Raw genomic sequence first — 19,831 nt, forward strand, 5'->3', positions numbered from 1 at the left:
ACCACTGTTCTGAAAATATATCTACTTAATGCTAAAAAGATTCAGTTTCACAGAGCTGAAAACAATTATGAACCAAATCAATTGGGAGAAGGATTTTAATCAGAAAAATGTGAATGCTAAGTGGGAATTGTTGAAAAACATTTTACGCGTTGCCCCAAAACCACAATCCCACAATTGAGAAAGAAGGCAACATTGGTTAAAAAAAAAAGATGACTCTGGCTTGTGAGGGAAGTGAAGACAACTGTGAAAAATAAGAAAACCATATATAACTTAAGAAAGTGGAAACTGATAATAATGAATGAGAAGTGAGAAACTGTAGAAAACTGATAAGGAAAGCCAAGAGCTGAGGACAATGTATGGGCTGCAAACCTGAAGCTAATGAGAAGCGATTTCTCTCAATATAAAAGGAATAAATATAGCTCTTCTGAAGTTGTTGGTTGTATTAGTCTATCTCTGGATGGATGCACTAGAGCAATCAACAGCAATAGAAGAAAGCTCATGTTTGCCAATGTTTATAGAAGTATTTGGCTGGACCAGATACTGGTAGGGTTGTCAGCCTGGCATCAGCTCTGGGCAGTCACCTCCAAAGGCTGCTATGGCAAGCAACAGATAGAGATTTAAGTAATAGAAATATGATTAATGCTAATTCATATAGACTTACAGAAAACAGAATAAGTCAAACTAAGATTCATCTTTTTCCTGAAATTACAAGTTTGATTGATAAAAATAATATTGGTGGTGTAATATACTTAGACTTCTGCAAGGCAATTGACTTGGTACTGTAAGACATTTTGATTAAGAAACTAGAACAATACACAATCAACATGGCACATATTAAACAGATTAAAAGCTGGCTGGGTGACGTGTCTCAGATGCAATTGTAAATGGGAACTCCTCACCCAGCAGGGGTGGATTTAGTGGAGTTCCCCAGGGGTTGGTTCTTGGCCCTATGCTATTCAACGTTTTTATCAATGATCTAAAAAAATATTAAATCATCTGTGGTAAAGTTTGCTGATGACACTGAGATTGTGAGACCAGCAAACAGAGAAGAAGCCAGATCACTGCTGCAGAATGGCCTGGGTTGCTGGTTAAACTGGGCACAAGCAGATAGTTAATATAGCCAAATATAGTCATACATCTAGGAACAAGGCAGCAGATTATCGGCCACATATACAAGTCAGAGTGCTCTGTCCTGGGAAGTGGTGACTATGAGACCCTAGAGAGTCCAGTGGACCTCGAGCTGGCTGTACCCTCCTTGCACGAGAAGGTGGCTGAAAGGCCAGCGCATTTCCTGGACAGCAGCCTTCAGGGGCAGTAGAGAAATTATAGTACCTTGCATTTGGGTGCCTGTGTCCACCCAACACCTGGTTCTGGTTCTCATCATGCACCAGGATGTTGAGAAATTGGGGGAAAAGCTGTGAAGATGATTAAAGAGAACCAACTTTTCAGTGAGAGACCTCCAGAGCTCAGTCTATTCTGCTTGACAAAAACCAGGTACTGGGGTATCTAGACCACATGTATTTCCCCGCAGAAGACTCTCCAACCTCACAGATAGTGTTTTAGTATGATCCAATGTCTGGAACCTGAAGCTAGGCAAACTGAAACTAGTAATATGGCATAATGCTTACTGGCATACTAGCACGGGTAATTAACCACTGGAACAATTTACTAAGGCAGTGTGGGAATCTCCATCATTAGCAAATGTTACATCATGCTTGGATGCTTGCTCTGATTCAAGCAGGAATAAATCTGGGCTCAGATTATACCTGGTAGCCAGACTAGATAGTCACAAATGTATCTGAAAGCCTCTTAGTCCAAACAATGATGGAAAGGAACTCTGAAAATGAAACCATCACTACTCCTGCTGACTCTGCTCATACTTACAGGCAGGGACCGAGTCCCACTGTTCCCTTTCAGTCATGCCTCATTGACAGCAAAAGCTTCAACATGGGCATTTTTCCTGGTGATAAGTTGCTACAAAAAAAAAGCTATGTCCATTTCTTAGAGCTGCAGTGATCTTATACAGCAAAAGAGGTGAATTATCACAGCAGCTTTGTTAAATCATGGAGCATGGCAGAAGCGACCTCTCTTCCTTCCAAGACCTGCTCCTTAGCACTTCCTTGCCCTGGCAGCCTGCGAGCCATGGGTGTTATGAACTCCACGCAGACACGTGGTCCTGTGGTGGGAGTGTGTCACTCGCTGGACCCAAGGTTGCTGAACAGGTCTCCAACATGAAGGGTTAATTACGGTCAATTTTAGAAGGGACAAACAGTCTGAAAGGTGACATGCTGTGAATGCTGTGAAGGGATGGACAGCTGGCCAAATGCACCTTTTACTGAGCATTGGGCAGTCCCAGTGACTTCCTTCCCCTTCTGACACATCACACCAGGGCATTTGTGGCCTCTACCTTACCTTGTCCTTTACAGCTCTAATCCCTCTGTTTTCTTCTTTCACGACTCCCCTTTTCCATCCTCCTCCAAATTAACTTTTTACTCATTATTTTCTCAGAAAATAAGGCTTTTATTCTTGACAGGATTTCTTTTCAAATTCTTTGGGTTTTTTTATCCCAGATTGACTGAAAACTGGGCTTCCTCACAAAGCTTGTCTCTGTGTACTCCTACCTAAGCTCTAACTTCCCCTAATCGTATATGTCAAGTGATCTGTCTTATTCTTTTTAGATGTTCAAACAGGAACACACCTGACTCACAGTGGCCCAAACCCAGCTATTAATTTGCCATCTGACATCCTCTCCATTCTTCTTCCTCCCTCTCTCCGTCCCTCCCTCCAGCACTGCCACCTTCCCAGATGCTCACACGTCATCTTTGGTTCTTCAGCTGCAGCCAACCTAGCTGCTCCTACCTACATCATGTACAGAACACTAACCTGTCATCTGACCAGGCTGTGAAGGCTCTTCAGGGACCCCAAGCATGGGAAGAGCTGCTGTCATCCATATCTCATGACATGTCAGGAATTGTTCGCAAAATTTTTTTCCAGAAACTCTGACCTCTCAAAACTGACAAGGATGGGAGACATCCTGTTCTGGGGTCAGACTGTTTTGTCATTCTCCACACCTGGGTGAGCAGGTATAGCCTTTATAGTCAGTGGTGTTTAGGAAGCAACTTATCTTGCCCTAAGTAGATGTCTAAATAAGGGCAGACAATCCACTACCCAAACATGCCAAATTCTGCGCAGTGAAACAGTGGCCAGGGATTCCTGGGTTCCCTGCACAGCTCTTCCCTGAGAAGCTCTGAAGGCTTTTCAGTGCCTTGGAGCCAGGAGGACTGTGGCTCTGCCCAGCATTTGGAAATCTCTGCATCCTGCTCACAGTGAAGGCAGCTCCAGGTGCTATGTAAGGACTGCAGAGCAAGATCCTACCCCTTGTGCAGACCAGAGCATGGAGATGGTCACAGAAAGAAGCACAACCATGGCTACAGACAGCCAAGACTTCTTGCTCCATTTCATCAGGGCTTTGTGAGCCCTCATGAGCTGCTGGAAGAAGGTGGCTTGCAGAGAAGCCAGTCCATGGAGAGGCCATTATCCACACCATTGCAACAAAATAGAGGATGAGGGGAGCAGAACCAGCTCCTGGAGCCCTGCACACAGCTGTTTCGCCCTCGCCTGGCTTGCACAAGTCTCCTCTTCCCACTGCCCACCTGCCTGCAGCCACAGGGAAGAGGCAGGAAGGAGACGGGCCAGTAACTCCTTGCCTTAACAGGGCAGAGGCCAGTCTAACCTACAGCTACGATTGCCGTCATTTCCAAGTGGAAAGAGTGGCTTCGGTTTGCTCCGGCTGCCTATGTGCCAACATCAAACATGTTTTACAACTGACCTGCAAAGAATGTGTGTCACTGAAGAGGATATGTAGCCCTGGAGAACATAAAACACAGCTGCGTTGTTTAATAGTATCTCATCCACCAGATCGGAATAACAGGCGAAGATGATCTCAGGGAGATAATTCTACCGAGTGTGTTAGCAAGAATGACTCCGCTACCTTCGCCAGTGGAAGATTCTTATAAATTCACTCCTCCTGCCATCCTTTTGCAAAGGGTCAGAAGATGTACTGACAATAGCAGCATGCAAATATTTCAGAACTTGGCCACACGCTGAGCAAACACTCTGGATAGCTTCACGAGTAGATTAAAATGCCAGATCAGCGAGCAGTGGTGCACTTTAAATATGCTCACTAATTTATTAAGTTTATTCTTAGCAAGCTTGCAGACTTCAGAAAGTTAAATTTCTCAGTGACAAATGGCTGGGGAGTTGGGCAGCCAGAGCGTGCGTGCTGCAGTCAGATGGCCCCGGAGAAGGCAGCACAGGGGAGCAGATACCACCAAGTACACGGTACGGGTGAAAATCCCCAACGGAAAAGCCTACATGGGCTAATTGTCAAGACTGCTGTACAGCTACAGAGTACAAAACCAGGGCTCTTGGCACATCCTACTCTTCTCCAAAGAGTTGCTGCCTCCCACTCCGGGCTTAGACATCCCTTATCTCTTTCTCTAGGCCTGGCTGTGTGCTATGGGTTAACCACTGTGAGCACCAGTCCTCGGTGCACTCTTTATGTCCCGGCTTTTATTAAGTCCCTTGTGCTCTAGCAACAGCAGTGCTCCTCTTCCAGCAGCAAGTCACCTCCTGCACCCAGGGCTGAGCCAAATGCACCTCCCCTCCAAGGAAACCATCTGCCATGGTCCCAAATAACAACCCTGTCCCTTTTCCCAGGTGCCCTGATCATGCTGTGCCGAGGACCTCTCCACCCTTCAACCCTGTCTGCTCCCTGTGCTTAGCCCATGTGAGCCAGAGGCTTGGACTCAGGAGCTTACTGATGCCTCATCCAAGTCAAGACTGGTGGGAGGTGTCTCAGATGGGACACAGCAGTTACCAGATACACCTTCAAGCAGAAGTTGTGGGCCATAGCTGCCCCTCAGCCCTGTGCCTCTGCTGTTCTACACAGCTCTGCAGACCTGGAGCGGGGTCTGTAGTAGCAGAGTTGCCTCAGGAGCAATGCTGGCACTGCTGCTTGATATATATATATTTTTGGTATCCTTCTTGTTCAAACTGAACTAAGGAGTCTGTTTAGGAACCCTTCTGAAAGGCCTTGTGTCTACCTTTCGCTATTGCACAACCCTGAAGATGAGGCATGACAGCAGGACAGAGCTCTGGGATGATGTGGAGAGCCCTGTGCAGCAACATTATCCAACCTCTTGGGCACTGGGAGGACCCTGGTGGTCCCACAGCACTGGGTGCAATGTGGACATGAGAGTCCCTGCCAGGAGGACCCTGAAACTGCTGCACTGATGGGGATAAAGGTGTTATGTACCTTCTTCATGTCTGTTTTGATTGCACTGCTAAAGAAAGGAGGAGACTCTTTTCCTGCAAGAAAGCACCTCAGTGGGATGGGGATGCACACAGCCCCGGGAGCCCTGGCTGCTCTGCAGGGCTTTACATTGGAGCCTGGCGGGACACAGGCCTAGAGCTACCTTACAGAAAAGCCCCAGGGGAACAGAGAGAGCACGGAGCAGTTGCACGGGGATGCGTAACCAACGGCACAAGGAATTTACCAAGCTCAAATACCACTTAAAGGACCACTTCTGTCATTTGAACTCCACTCAGCAGTGAGGGTGGAGGGAGCAGCAGACCTGGCTGTGCTGACAGCAGCTCAGCACTCCATGAGCTATTTGCAACCCCTCCTGGTCTTCGCCGGGCCACCCCAGAAACACCAGGCAAGGGGAAGCCCGTGTGGCACAGGGACACGCACGCTCGTGCAGCAGAGAGAGGCAATCTCCGGGGAGGGAGCCGTTTGTCAGCCTTGAGCCCAGGGACTCCGTACGGCATGCCGGGACGGCTCCTCACGGTGGTGATGACAGCCACTGGTGGAGATGCCTACGTGCTGTTTGTTGAGCAGAAATAAGACCCCGCGAGTTTTCCAGGGACAGAACGCAGCAGGGTCCTTTGAGCTGGAGCTTGCAGCTATGTGAGGCTGTTTCACAGCATTTGCCACATCTCTGGGGAGTTATTATTCATCGTCCCACTTCAGAAAGGAGTTGAGCCTCTTCTTCTAACACTGGGAGGGAAAAGACTTTCCCAGGAACATTTCCTGAGCTGAGAGCAAATCCCACATGGCATTGCAACCCTCCATCAACTGCAAATGCGTGTTATTGTTACTTGCACTGCAAAATGAGCTGTTGGACCCAAGGCAATACGTGCTGCTGCTGGTAGTTAAACAAACTCCATATGCCCCGTCCAGCAGCTGGCTGGCCGATGTCAAAGCCCTGCAAAATGACCTGCTCTGACAGGCCTTCTCCTAGTGATCCACTTTGATTTACTGCATTAGCCTGCAGTGCAGATAGGGAACATCACGCACAGACATGTGCTGGATCTGGATCCGCACCCAATTGGGTCCATGTGCTCTCTTCAGCTCTTTCATCCCCAGGTCCCTCTGCATTTCAGCAAGTCCCTGTAAGAATGCCTTGAAACTGGCTCCTACAGCAAGATGCTCAGCCCAATTTCCTGATCATTTGCCCTACCTCAGCAGCAACTTAGCTTCTAGAAATGCAGGAAAGTTGCAAAACTCAGTGAGTTTGGGAGTAATAAACTGTCATGCACTGTGGGAACAGCATCACCCTGTTGCTCACAAACTCATCCTAAGAGCAGAGAAGCCTTTCTAAATGAAAATATGTCAGACTGTCATCCTCAATAGGACATAGCCACTTTGTTTTCTTCCCCTCCACTGGCTACAGCAGCATGTGGGGATGGATTGGCCTCGGAAGGCCTGAAAAATAACATAAAGGATAAAACCAGCTCTGCAGTTAATGGGATCGGAGGACTATAAGGACAGAAGAAAGCCCTGGGGACTGGTCCAGGGAGACACAGAAGCTAAGTGTGAGCTGCTGCCCTTGGGTGACAGCTCTGAGGGCTCAGGGACAGCTTTGCTGCAAAACACCCCCCTGGGCAGCATGGTTGGCACTATAGGCACACCACTGGGGAAGGCGGGAGAACCGAACCAGAGCAAACCAGAGTGAAACACTGCAGGTTTCTGCAGGCCATGTCTTTGCTCAACATTTCCGAGGGCAGAGCCACACCAACTCTCCTCCAGGCAACCCTCAGCACCCATTGCATGCGGGGCTGGGACAAGGCTGGGCAGTGGCACAGAGGAGACAGGGGATCCTGAGCCCACACTGATGCCGACAGAGAGAGCAGCAATGGCTCTGCACAAGCTCTAACAGGGCAAGAGGGAGGTTACAAAGGGAACATTTCAGGGTACCAGAAGCCTGACTCGGGTAGGTGTATGGTGACCTCACAGGTGTGTCCTAGATATTTACTGGGAATGGAGAATATGAGGCAGACTGGACACCATTCATGCTGCTAACATGCAAAAAGTCACGGGCAGGCTTTCCCGTTAGAGGTCAGAGTCTGTCTCTGGGCTGGAAATGCTCACTGAGATACACAGTGCCAATATGAGGTCCTCTCTCCTCAGAGCCCTCAGGGACAATGAGGAACCTCCCTGGGCACATGCTTAGTACTGGCAACACTGGTCAGTGTCCGAATGGGGTCAGCGCAGAGCTGTTGCAGGTCCCACATGTGCCCTGTGGCTCCCAAAGAGCAGCTCTTGGCACTCCAAGGTCTCCTGCTGCCTGCACTGTGCAATGCTGGGACAGATCCAAAGATGAGCAGGAGCTGGTGAGGGCTAGGGTGCACCAGGCTGGGCTTATCCCTGGCCGGCATGAGGGGTGGGTGGGAAAGCCTGCCCCTTTTAGCCTGGATTTTATTTTAGTTAATTTAACTCCTTCTAAGCTCTGAAAGGCATCTATTGGTCCTTCATCACACATCTACAGGCCCACCGGGGATGCCCCATCAGTTGACACCAGGAATCACATTGCACAGTGTGCTGGTAGACGGGCAAACATCCTAGCAAAAACAAGCCACCTGGGAGGTTGGCTGTTCTCCATTAGGCAGAGCTCTGTCTGTAGGGGAGAAACTTTATGCACAGCATGCACCACACTCCAGGTGCAGAGTCCCACTGCCATACCTGCAGGAGAGGCAGCAGACCCCACACCCCAATGCTCAGAGAGAGGGCACGGTCCCATTCCTGAGGGTGGTCATGGCTGTCACACCCTCACCATGAGGTCCAGAGCCATGAAGTCCCTGGGGACAGCTGATAAGCCCTCTGCATCTGTTCCAACAGTTCCTATGCAAGCAGAGTGTATTTTTGGCTTGAGGTTGGGACATAAATCAACATGCTTATGTACATCCCCAATGCCAACAGCACTGTACGTACAATGCCAACAGCACTGAGCTGGTGGCTTCTGTGTGCCTGGGACACATTGCACGATGGACATAGGCAGGTCCCAGGTGCAGTGGCCAGAGAATCATGAAGGTCACCACACTGGCTATTCTGGCTTCAGGATCATGTGCCAAGCACCAATGTGTGGAAGGGGACAATCCTGAGAGCAGAATTACACATATGCTCCGTGAACTCGAGGAGAAGAGCGTGCTGACCAGGAAGCCATGTGCACCACACACACAGCACAGCCTGGAAGATCCAGACAGCATGGTCCCACCTGAGGTTCTCAGAAATTACCTTATAGTTTAAACTAAATCATTAGCACCTGATGAACTGCACCAGCTGGCAGGACAGGAGATAACCACAGCACATCATGGTGAGGCCATATGCATAAACCCTTAGTCATGGGATGCCATCTTGGGGCCATGCAGACACAAACACGTAGCTAGAAGGTCCCAAGGGAGTATCCTCTGATGGATGAACCATTCTCGTGTATGATGCCCCATGTCCACAGCTACCCTTACAAGACAGAAGGTCCCATGGCCTGGCACCTGTTTGTAGGTGTACAGAGGACAGAGTCTGCACTGCCAGACTGTTCCCCCACTCATGTATCAGTGCTTGGACATGGCCACAACCTCTCCCCTTGCCTCCCCTGATTGCATTCCTTGCACCATTGTCTCTGGGACTGAAAACCAGCTAGGGGCTGGCTCAGAATGAGGGACAAGTATGGAGGGTTCCTCTCCCTGCCTGTCCCATGAAACTAGCACTCCCAGTTGCAGAATGTCCATCCCTGCTTCAAGGCAAGTGGCAGATGAAACAACTCGCCTGGGAAGTGGGGAGTATAGGGTGAGACTCACTACCACCTACAGTCAAGTGAATGAAAGATGGGCCATCACAGAGATGGCAACAGCCCCACCTCCAGACTGCAAGGCTGGCAGCAGGCACCAGGAGCCACAATGACTTGGGAGGAGTGTTTAGAATCACACTCCAGAACATCAGTGCCTATACCACCTTTGGAGCTCATGTGGGATTCAGGCAATCCCAAAACAGAGGTGCTTCTACAGAAGACACAGAGCATGGTTGAAGGCTCAGGCTCTGCGGACGTAGCAGGGAAATCTGACGTCCTTGGATCACCTCAGCCAAAAAAATGATGAACTCGCCTCCTGTTCCTTTCCAGAAAGGTCCTGCCTGTAACTCAGCACAACAGTGCTATTGCAAGTCTCCCGAACAGCAAGGAGCTGGACGCCATGACCAGGTGTGCTCTTTTTCCTGTTGCCCAGCTATCAGCTCACTGCTCCTCTCCAGACTTCCCACAGAGGGGCTCGAGGTTGGACACAGTCTCTATATCTGATGCCTCAATCCAAAGCAACTGCTGGCCCCCAGTCCCAAGGGTGGTCCTGTGTCCCTGAGGAGAGCCTGGGAAGGAGGGTGGCAGGAGAGGTGGGCTTTGAGAGAGTTTCTAAAAGACAATCTTGTCCATGGTTCCCTCCGGGAGCCAGGCAAGTGCAGGGAAACACAAATGTTTACTGCTTTCGTGGGGCATGCAGCTGGGGCTGGAGGAGGCCAGAAGGGTTTGTGGAGGAGCCAGGGGAAGAGGCAGACAGAGTTGATTCCTTGGCACTGGTGCCTCTTACTTCTGCTCCATTAGGTGCAAGGGTTTGTGCTGTATCTCTGAAACATCCTCCAGCAGAGCTGTGCTGATGGGCCCACGGGCGAGGGAAGCCTTGAGCAGGCATCGTAAGCCATGACCCCAGCCGTGCACTGTGGGACATCACTGAGCTTCCCCAGGAGCAGGGGACCATCTGCAAATTATCTGTACCCAACAGCCAGCCTGTGCTGGAGGACATGCACAACCAGCCTGCCTGGAGCTCAAAGGCAGGTGGGGAGGTGACTTATAACCCTGTCATAAATGTGTCACATCTGGCAGAGCAACATCCCGGCAGGTCCCTGCCCTTCAGCTCGGGAAGCTCCGTCCTGTGTTTCAACCCTGGTCCAAGGTACCTCTAACTCATGGGGTGCATGCATACCCCGAACCCAAGAGCAGGGACTGGATCTCTTTGCCATCTAATACCCAGTACATTAACTTAGCTCCTCTCCAATAACCGGCAAGAAGGCCAAGAAATAAAGCAGGTACATTCCAGGAATACTGCGGCAGCAAACACTTCATGAATCACGTCAGGCAGTGTCTTCTTCCCAAGAAGACACTCTTGTCCACCCGGGGCGGGCAGCCCACCTTTGGAGCTCAGCCTTTCGAGCAGGAGACAGGTCCTTCACACCAGGGCTGGTGAAGGAGCAGGAAAACCTCCAGGCAGAGAGAGGCTTTGCTCCAGACGTGACACGTGGAAGAGCCGCGCAGTGTCCCCTGGCCTGCACCCCTCCTCCATCAGCAACCTCAGCTGCTCACCGGCATAAAACCAGCTCCACAGGTCTTGGCACAGGGAACTGCTTCTGCCACAATCCCCAAACCTTCTCTGTTCTTCTGAAATGTCCCTGCCTGAATGCCAATGAGTTTTAACATGGCCATATGCAAAATGACGTGACCCTGGAGAAAAGCAGCAACATGACAAGGTTGCAGGAAGGGGCACAGTGAAAACTAATTGAGTAGGAGCTCTGGACATAGCACTGTGGCTTGGAGAGCAAATACAGCACAGAGAAAGACATCCAGAACTAGGGAGATCATTACTGGTCGTTGTGCCTACACAACAGGAGGGATGCTGGAAAATGGGAATGGGTTCAGAGAGGAGCTACAAGAATGATTTGCAGCCTAGAAAACTGTGGTACCATGGAGGGTAGAACAAGCTCAATCTCTTTTCCTGATGCTGGGCAAAGCTAAAACAAGACTTGGTCCTGCTCAGCAAGCACCTGGTGGGCAGCTCTCCAGCCCAAACCAAAATGAGCTCCAGCTGAGCCTGGGCACTTCTAAATGAGAAAGCAAAGTGCCTGTTGCAAATAGTGTGGCTGCTTACCCATCCAAACCTGCTTTGACATGGAAAGAGGGGCTTTCTCAGCTGGGGTCATGCAGATCTGCTCTGCCCAGGGCTGCAAGGCAAGGGAGTGCAGGAGTGCGTGTCACCCAAGGAGCAGGCTGGCCTCCATAGACAGAAAGGATGGGACTGGTTCTCCTGCCTCCCTGACCCTTTCCAGGAGCAGTAACCATCCGTGCAGTGCTGCAGCTGGAAGGCAGGCACCGGGGACCAGGGTGGCAGCAGTGGGGAGGCGGCAATTTTATTTGGAGTTGGGAGTGAGCGCAGGAGGGCCCATCTCCTTCCTCTCCGCGGGGACCGTGCCAGCCCAGTGAGGTCTTTGCTGGTTTCCTCTTGGCTGTCAGGCTGCGAGCGCGTTGCAGCAGCCGTGCCAGGCTTTTAACACGAGCACAGCGCTTGCACAGCGGGACTGGACAGGCTTGGCTGGCCTCCAGCCCTGGCTGCCATAAAACGGGAAATAAGGGAATTGGAGTGAGACCGCAGCGACCACCAACCAGCTGCCACTGGCAGCGATGGGGCAATCTCCCCCTGCCAGGCACGAGCAGGCAGCAGCACATCACCCTGTGCCCGCCTAGCCCAAATGGGCTGGCAGCCCACAGTGCAGCTGGAGTACACACGGAGGAGGATGAGGATGGGGAGGAGGCCATGTGCCTCACCCTCCTCTGATGCTCCCGGGGAGCAGGACAGCCAAGAGCCCCGGGATGCTGCACACAGCAGACAGCGCAGCCCCACTCGCAGAACAGTATGGAGTTTTCTGCTAGTTACATGTTTTATGAAAAGTTGTTGGCAAAAATGTGCATTTGCTTTGGCTGCGTTTTGCACGGATTTGGCAAAAATGTAACGTTAGTGTCTCCCCTTGAGAGAACTTTATTGAGTGGAACAAAGTCGGATATTTTTAGCTACCCATTGTTAGCTGAAGAACAAAGCCATAACTAAGATATTTTGTCTCTTACACTGAAACGGGACTATCAGACAAATCCATGTACAGTCATATGTGGCTGCCCATTCAGATGGAGCACGAGAGGGAAACTATTTTTAGCCTGTACACTCCACACAACAACCACATTTCCCTTCCCCTGCATGCTGGACCACCAAAACACACGGACAGCACCAGAGAGAGCAGCATCGGAGAGGGGGACGTGGGGTCACTGACTTCTGCTGTCCCTTGGGCCGTCTGACAAATGACATTTATAAGAGAGATTGGGTCACGCAATCCTAAAAAACAACCCTTTAATTTTTCTGCCTTTTTGTTTTGTTTTTTTCCAGTCAGAGCTGGAATGATGTGTATTTCACCAACAGGCAACAGGGAAAAGTCAGCAAGGACCCAGATGGATCTCAGCAAAGCAGCAGTTGTAATACACAGCGCTAAAACCTGAACCCTCATCCCTTTTCCAAAAAAACATGTATATGCCCTGAGGGCTGCTCCGATGAGGAGAGAGGTCGCCCACAGGCAGCACTGGCTCACGAAGCCTGCGAGGAGGAGAGGGAACCTGCACAGCCCTGTCCTGGCAGCGTGCTGCCGCCAGTCCTGCTCCTGCACAGTTGAACGGTGCTGGAAATGTAACTGTTTCCCGGCTTTCAAGGCGGTGCTTTCGAAAGCATTAACCCTGAAACACCAGAAAGCCCTGCATGAGGCTGACAAAACCTCCCTCGAGTGCTTTAGTGCTCAACAAATTACATCAGTAGTTTATGACTGGCAGCATTTTGCAATGCATTTATTTAAAAGAAACAAAGCGGTCCATAAATGCCCTGGATTTCTGAGTGTGAGCAATGACAGGAGCTTTTTCTAAACAGTTTTTGTGGGTTGCATTGGTGAGTCACGGAGAAGTTGCATTAAACAGCTGAGCATTTGGTGTAACCAGAATGACCCTCCACAGCTAACGGAGCCATGACACAGTCCTCCTGGCAAAGCAGGAGAAAGAGGAATAAAAGCAGGGTGCCATCACACAGCCTGACCCGCTGGGAGGGATACCCTCTGCACTGCCTGGGCTGGAGGGATTAGAGTAAGCATCAGAGCAGCCTCCAAATGGCTGCAGCAAAGCAAGACGCTTTGAGAACCTCACATGGCCCTTCACCGTCATCCTCCCTGTGCAAAGCCAGCCGCTGCATCCTCTCCACATTTCCCTGCCAGCCTCTCCAGGAAGTCCAGCTTCTGATCTGCTAAACGCACCTAGTGCCTGTTCCCGAACAAGTGCCATGTTCCACGCAGGTCTGCCCATATTCCAAGACCTGCCAGGTGCAAGTGGCCACCAAGGCCCCACCAATAACCCAGGAGAAGCAGCAGGTAGCAGCAACGCCTGACTGTGCTCCGTCTCCTTTGAGATGTCGCAGCACGTAGGTGCCGTGCGTCAACATAACCAAACAGGCACGTGAGAAAGCAGCTAGAAGAACAGAAAGACATTAAGTAGGAAACATAAATTACCTGCAAACTTTTCGGCTGAGCTAGAGTGTCCTGGAGGAGATGCTGCTTTTGTGACTCCTTGCTTTCTCCGCAGATTAGGGCTGCTTTTATCAGGGAGCAGTGATTGTTTTTATAAACTTGAAGCACAGTAAGAACTGGTTTAAAATAGAGTGAAAGGAGCTGGTGCGGGTGGAATTAGACAAACTCTGAGAGCTGCTTTTCCAAAAATAAATTAACTTCTTGCAGCCCGCGGAGCAGAGGAGGGGAGGCCGGGGGCTGGCCGGGCAGGCGTGCGGGGCGGCGGTGGGCTGTGGCCGGGGGCTGGCGGGGAGGGAGCAGTAGGGGGGGGGCGGCTCTCACCTTGCCCGGCTCCGGCCCCAGGTGAGCGGTGGGGAGCGCATCCCCGCGGGCGGGGACCCAGCGGAGCCGGGGCGCGGGCGGTGCCCGCCCTCTGCCCGGGGGGCGGCGGCCGAGAGGCCCCGGCGCGGAGCCCGGGGGCTGCCCGGCGCCGAGCACCCCGCACCCCCCCGCCCGGCACGGGGCTCGCCGGGCGCTTCCAGCTGCAGCCCGGGACAGCGGGCTCCGCTCCGGCCCCCGCAAGAGTTAAGGAAGAGGAGGAGCCTCCCCTGCCAGGGCTCGGCTGAGGGCGGCAGCCTACCCCGGGGTGCCTGCGCCCGCTCCCGCCGCCCCCTCCACCTGCCTTCGCACCCCTGACTCAGCAGCCCAGCCGCTCTCCTGACCTGCCCTTCAGCAGGAAAGCTCCGGGGCTCGCCGGGCACCCTTTACAGACAGAGCCGCCCCAGCGCACCGGCGGCGCCGGGGCTGGGCGGGCGGCGGCCTCCCCTCCGCGGCAAACCTGCCTGCTCTCGCCCGCCCCCGGCCCGCTCTACGCCGGGCTGCGGCAAGGAGCGCGGGGGCGAACGCTGCCCCCGTGTTGCACCGGGCTTTTGCCACCACCTGCACGAATCGCAGTCCCCTCCCCCCCTTTCTTATCTCTTTAAGTATCTCCGTATCGGTAGTGGGGGGCAGTGAGGAGCTGCGCAGGGATCCCAACCGGGAGACGTGCGAGTTAACGTGTCAGTCCCTGCCAGACTCGGTGCTTTACATCCCCGCCCTCCGGGCAGCCCCGTTTGCCCAGGGAGGCAAGTCTGGACGAGCAGAGAACCAGGTCTCCCCGGCACTGCAAACTGCCCGGGTTTTGGTGAACTGGGGCTTGCTGCAGCTCATGTCCTCAGTCGTAGTGCCTGGGCTGGCCAGGGCACCCAGAGGTCTAATCCCCAGGTACCTGAGCACTAGAGGGCTATACTGAGTTCAGCCCAGCATTTCCAGAGGTGCTGTCACCTTGAGCAGAGCACTCTCTACTCGCAGGCTGATAACTGAGCCGGCGTGGCTTGTATGGGCTGTGAAACCCAGGATACAGGTGGTGGAGAGGCATAACTGTGCACCAGGAACCTTCTTGACAGGCAGGTTCTATACACTGAACACCCCAAGATCAGTCCCTCTTTACTGTCTTTCAGGGTACGTTAGTTGTTGCCCCGGTAGGTGTAAGATGTGTCCATACAGCCACAACAGCGCCCACCCTACAGACCCTCATGCTCACAGAAGCACCAGGCTATCGTCAAGGGGTACCAAAGGCAGTCTGGGGGAGCACCACTGGCTGGGAAGGGGAAAGAGATGGGGAATGGAAAGGGGAAGGGGGAGCGGGTGCTCGCAGACCCTGTTCTCCTGTGTCCCAGGGTCACAGCATCACCTTGGGAATGGAGCTGCTCTTTTATCATGTTTGCTGCATCAGCAGGTCCCAAAGGTCTTGATTTCTCCAGACTTGGTCCTTGGGATTGAAGAATGAACTGCTGCCAAATGCCTTTTGACTTCACCTATGCATCAAAGCCCTAAAAATATCAATTTCCCACCTATAAAACCCCTTTTCAGGGCTTGGGCTAGCCTAGGCCATCCTGCTCAGCTGGGCTGGGGTAAGCTGCACCAGTACAGCCTGTAATACTTTACCGTCCCTTAAATCAACTCTTTCCGTTTTGATCTCAGTGCCTGGCTGAAGCCTGGAGGTTTGCAGGCTCTTGCTGTTGGGAAGGGAACCTGGAGGGAGAGAGGATCATCCCAGGTGCAGTCCTCATCACTTGGGCTAAATAGTGTTTTCTGAACACAGGAGCAGTCCAAGAGGCAGTGTCTCTGCTCAGGCTGTACTTCTTTTCCCCGCTAACACCAAGCCCCAAAGGTTCCCTGCCTGTGCTCCCCACGCCTCTTCTGCCTCTGCCCTACACACCCTCTCCCTGGTGCTTTCTCCTAGTTGATCAAGAGCAGAATGACTTCCACCTACCTGTGCCCCACGGGTGCCACTGCTGTGCTGAGTGCTAGGGAACAGTGCTGGTGGCAGCCCCCCGCCCCACCCAAACTTTCACCCTTCCAAAAAAACCCAAAACCACTGTAAGTTTTTTTGACACCAGCAGGTAGCTCCCCTGAAGAAAACCCCTCTTCTGACCGGCATCCAGCCCAAGCGCAACCTTCCCCGGGTGGGCAGGACGCCTCTCCCCTGTGTGGGGAAAGTCCTTTTCTTCTATTTATTTATATCCATCTTGCTGTAAACTTACCCCCTGGTGAACCTGCTGTTCATACTAACAAACACGTCTCTTTGGTCTGTGCAGAAGTTGCTGGCCAGGCAGACATATGTAGTGGGGGGATCTCCCCCAGCCCTTCCATAAATCCTCGGCTCCCACCAGGTTTGTTTACATGGCAGCTTGTAAGTGGAGCCCTTTTGGCAAAGCAGCTTCTGATCTAGGAGAGACCTAAGCCAGAGATCAAAAAGGGACAACAATATCTAATGGGCACAATGGTCCCTGTGGAAGTTACTATCAGTTGCATCTAGATGCTGCCCGGGAGAGGTCTGTTCTTAGTGTGTTTGGACAAAGCTACAGTCCAGAAAGTGTCCTTTAGGAGCAGGAGGATTTTAGGACAAGGTCACAAAGGGAAACAGTGACATTTCTGAGGTGGAGAGGTGAGTGTTTCTGTAGTAATGGGCTGTATAGTAGCTGTATTGTTATTTATGCTGTTATCATTAGGGTTCAGAGTTAACAGTACACACTGGGCAGTGGAACAACTCACCCTTCTCTAAGCTTTCTTCCAAGCCATCTGCTGTCCATGCTGCCACTGCTGACGGGACATTTGAGTTTTCCCTGGAAGGTCTTCGCGACAGTTTTGCCACAAGAGCTCAGGTGGGACAGGGCCACTCTGCCATGGTCCAGTGCTGGCAGCCAGGCCAGGGTGAGGGGAGGAGAGGGAGCTCTGGATGGATCCATTTCACATGCAGCTTTCAGAGGGAGACCTGCATGCTGTCTGTGTGGTGGGGCCAGCCACATGGCGGGCAGCTGGATAACACCGCAGGCCAGAGGATGAATTTCCTCCCTGCCAGCTCCACACATGGTGAGTTTATCCCATCAGTGTCATGTGCTGACAGCACCCCACAGCAGTGGGGCTCAGCTCCATCCTCCGGGCTGTGTGGCCCAGGGCAACGAGCGGGTTGACAGCATGGGGCCATCAACAGGTGGCACGGAGGTGGCGTGGCCGTGCTGCCCACAGACAGCTTGGGTTGCCTCCATTGGCAATCCCATGGGAGTATGTGAGCAGCTGGCACGGGGGTGTGGGGTCATTTGCTGCCCATGCCACACAGTTGCCCCTCCTGTCTGCCTGTGGGTGCCGCAGTCCTCCACAGGTTGCAGCAGCGTGGTGGTGGCGTGGCCATGCCTCTGTGCACACTCACAGGTGCTCAGGCTTTGCTCGGGATGGGGAGACCAGGGGTGTCCCGGAGGTTTGCTGGGGGGAAGCAGGATGCAGAGGTTGGATCTGGCAGTAGCCCGGATCCAGGCAGATGCTGGGGATGTGACCTGGGTTGTTTGGCACCGTACATGCCTTGCTGGGTTTCCATCCAGCTTCAGCCTCCCAGCACCATGCCTGCTGTGTATCAGACAGTTTACTTTAGCCGTTGAGGCAGGCAGGCAGAGGGCAGAGGCTGGAGGATCAGGGGCTGAGGCTGTGTGGGCGGGAGGGGGGCCGTCAGCCCGTGCCTCCAGTGTGTGTGACACGCGTTTGGTGTCACCCGAGTGGGAGAGCTGCGAGAGGGGTGAAATATGAGCTGCGGGTTCCCAGCCGCAGCTGGAGGAGTTCATCCTGCAGCCTGGCTCTGTTCCCTCTCCAGGGCAGGAGGGGCAGGTCAGTAAGAGCTGGTGCGGATCCCAGCACCGGCTGAGTCAGCCACGCTGCCCTGAGCGGGGCCAGCCAGACCTCAGCTGGCTGGGATGACCCTGTGGCCATGGGGCTCAGCCCTGGCCACGTTCAGCACTGGGGCAGCTGTATAGGAAACACCAGCCTGGCGGGGTGCATGCTCTCAGCCTGCCTCTGGGATGCGGCCAGCAACCGTGCAGCGTGATTTTAACTCACAGCCCTTACTTCTCAGTTGCTCCTGAGGTGCTGGAAGGGTTAACTGTCCTTTGCCCAGCATCCAGCCTGATTCTGTGCCCTGTGCACGGGCAGATGCATGCCATACGCACCCCCATTTATTGATCATAAGGTACTTCAGGACATGGTTTAGTGGGCATGGTTAATGGTTGGACTCGATGATCTTGAAGGTCTTTTCCAACCTAAATGATTCTATGATTCTATGATTCTATGATTCTATCATCTTGGCACATCACCTCATTCACATCTGCAGCCCAGCCCAGCAGACAGGGACCTCACAGTGGTCAAGATCCCACAAAGGGCTCCTGGGCCACAGTGCAGCCCCACTGAAAAAGTGTAGGGCCTGCCGGCACTGCTGCAGGGGAATTACCCCAAACCAGGGTGCTGGTGCTAGTGCAAGGTGGTCAGATAGCCACCGGGATGCTTTGAGCATGGTACAGCATGGCTCGGCTTCAGAGCAGGCAGCCCTGGGTTCCTATGCATTTCTTTCAGCGGTGCATGTGTGCAAGGAGGGAGGTCTTGGGGTGATGCTGCCTGTGTGACACCACACAAGGTGGTGGATTGATTTGCATCGAATTCTGGGTCCTGTGTACGTCTGTGCATGGGTGGGGGTGTGTAGGCACTCACATGAGGCTGGGAGCGCAGGGCAGTGTGAGCTCTGCAGCAGGATGCTCTGCAAGCAGCACACCAGGGCAAATACCACCCAAAGACCGCAGTCCCTGCTTCAACCTGTATACCCCCCGAGCATCACCTGGCACAGGGGGGCTGGATGAGTCACCTAGCCAAAAGTCTGTGCTGGGGCTGCTCCTTCTGTGCTGCCATGCCCTCCTGCTGAGCTGCACCGAGCCTCAGCCCTCCAAGAAAGCTCCTTCCCTGCTTGAGATCTGAGGGCATGGGGGAGAACAGGCTGGAGCCCGTCCCCAAGATACTCTAAACAAGAAAAAAAAAAGAAAATAAAAAAGTATAAAGCAATAAAAATGACCTTTCAGTGCCTGTGGAGCCCCAAGCCACCATCAAAGGGAAGACATAGGAGCCCTGGGTCCCTGCGGTGGGCAGCCTTAGCAACTCCAGCCACCATGATGCAAAATCCAAGGGGTCTGGTATCGGGTGTATGTATAAGGCAGAGATGGGAACCCCAGTCCTGGGGGGGCAGTGGCAGGGATGGATGCAGCAGTCGTGCCTTAACGCATGTAGTATGTTCCTCACCCCACACCCTGCCTTTTCTGGAGGGTACAAATACTTCCCTTAGACACCTGGCCAGCCCTAGGGGATGCAGGGATGCTTTCCTGCATCAGGATGCTCTGCCCAAAGGCTAACTCTCTCACTTGGCAAGTGGAATTGGGCACCTCCCACGCTGATGGCACCTGCCCGTGTGTGGACAGCAGGCTGGGGCAGCACTTGTCCAAGGGACACCTTGGAACCGGTGCAGCCACTCCTCTGCAGCGAGATGGGACCCTGCTCCCTCCCGGCCTCACTGCAGACCGTGCTGGGCTCGGGACTGGGGGCGCAGGGCACCGCAGATGCAGCCAGCAATGCACTCCCCACGCTATTCTTAGGAAGGGTAAAGTTTATACAAGAAATTTAAGCTTTAAACCCAGGCACCATAAATAGTCTATTTTTCAAGGGCTCCAAGTCAGTTGTAGGCTCAGAGCCAGAGCCAAAATTTGGCAGCTGTCTTTGTTTAATGATTAATTAAAATGA

The 19,831-nt window shown here is 52.8% G+C and overlaps 1 protein-coding gene across 4 annotated transcripts in view; it reads right to left on the minus strand.

The window, feature by feature from the left end:
- Positions 1 to 14,101, minus strand: part of MYOCD (myocardin) — a 263,251-nt gene extending 249,150 nt beyond the window's left edge. For all 4 annotated transcript variants that reach the window (XM_041123914.1, XM_041123913.1, XM_030016296.2 and 1 more), the window contains exon 1: positions 13,688 to 14,101. The gene's annotated coding sequence lies outside the window, so the exon portion shown is untranslated. The remainder of the gene's footprint in view (positions 1 to 13,687) is intronic.
- Between the last annotated feature and the right edge of the window lie 5,730 nt (positions 14,102 to 19,831).

Source organism: Aquila chrysaetos, chromosome 5 (genome assembly GCF_900496995.4).
Source record: "Aquila chrysaetos chrysaetos chromosome 5, bAquChr1.4, whole genome shotgun sequence".
In the NCBI taxonomy this organism is placed as follows: domain Eukaryota; kingdom Metazoa; phylum Chordata; class Aves; order Accipitriformes; family Accipitridae; genus Aquila; species Aquila chrysaetos.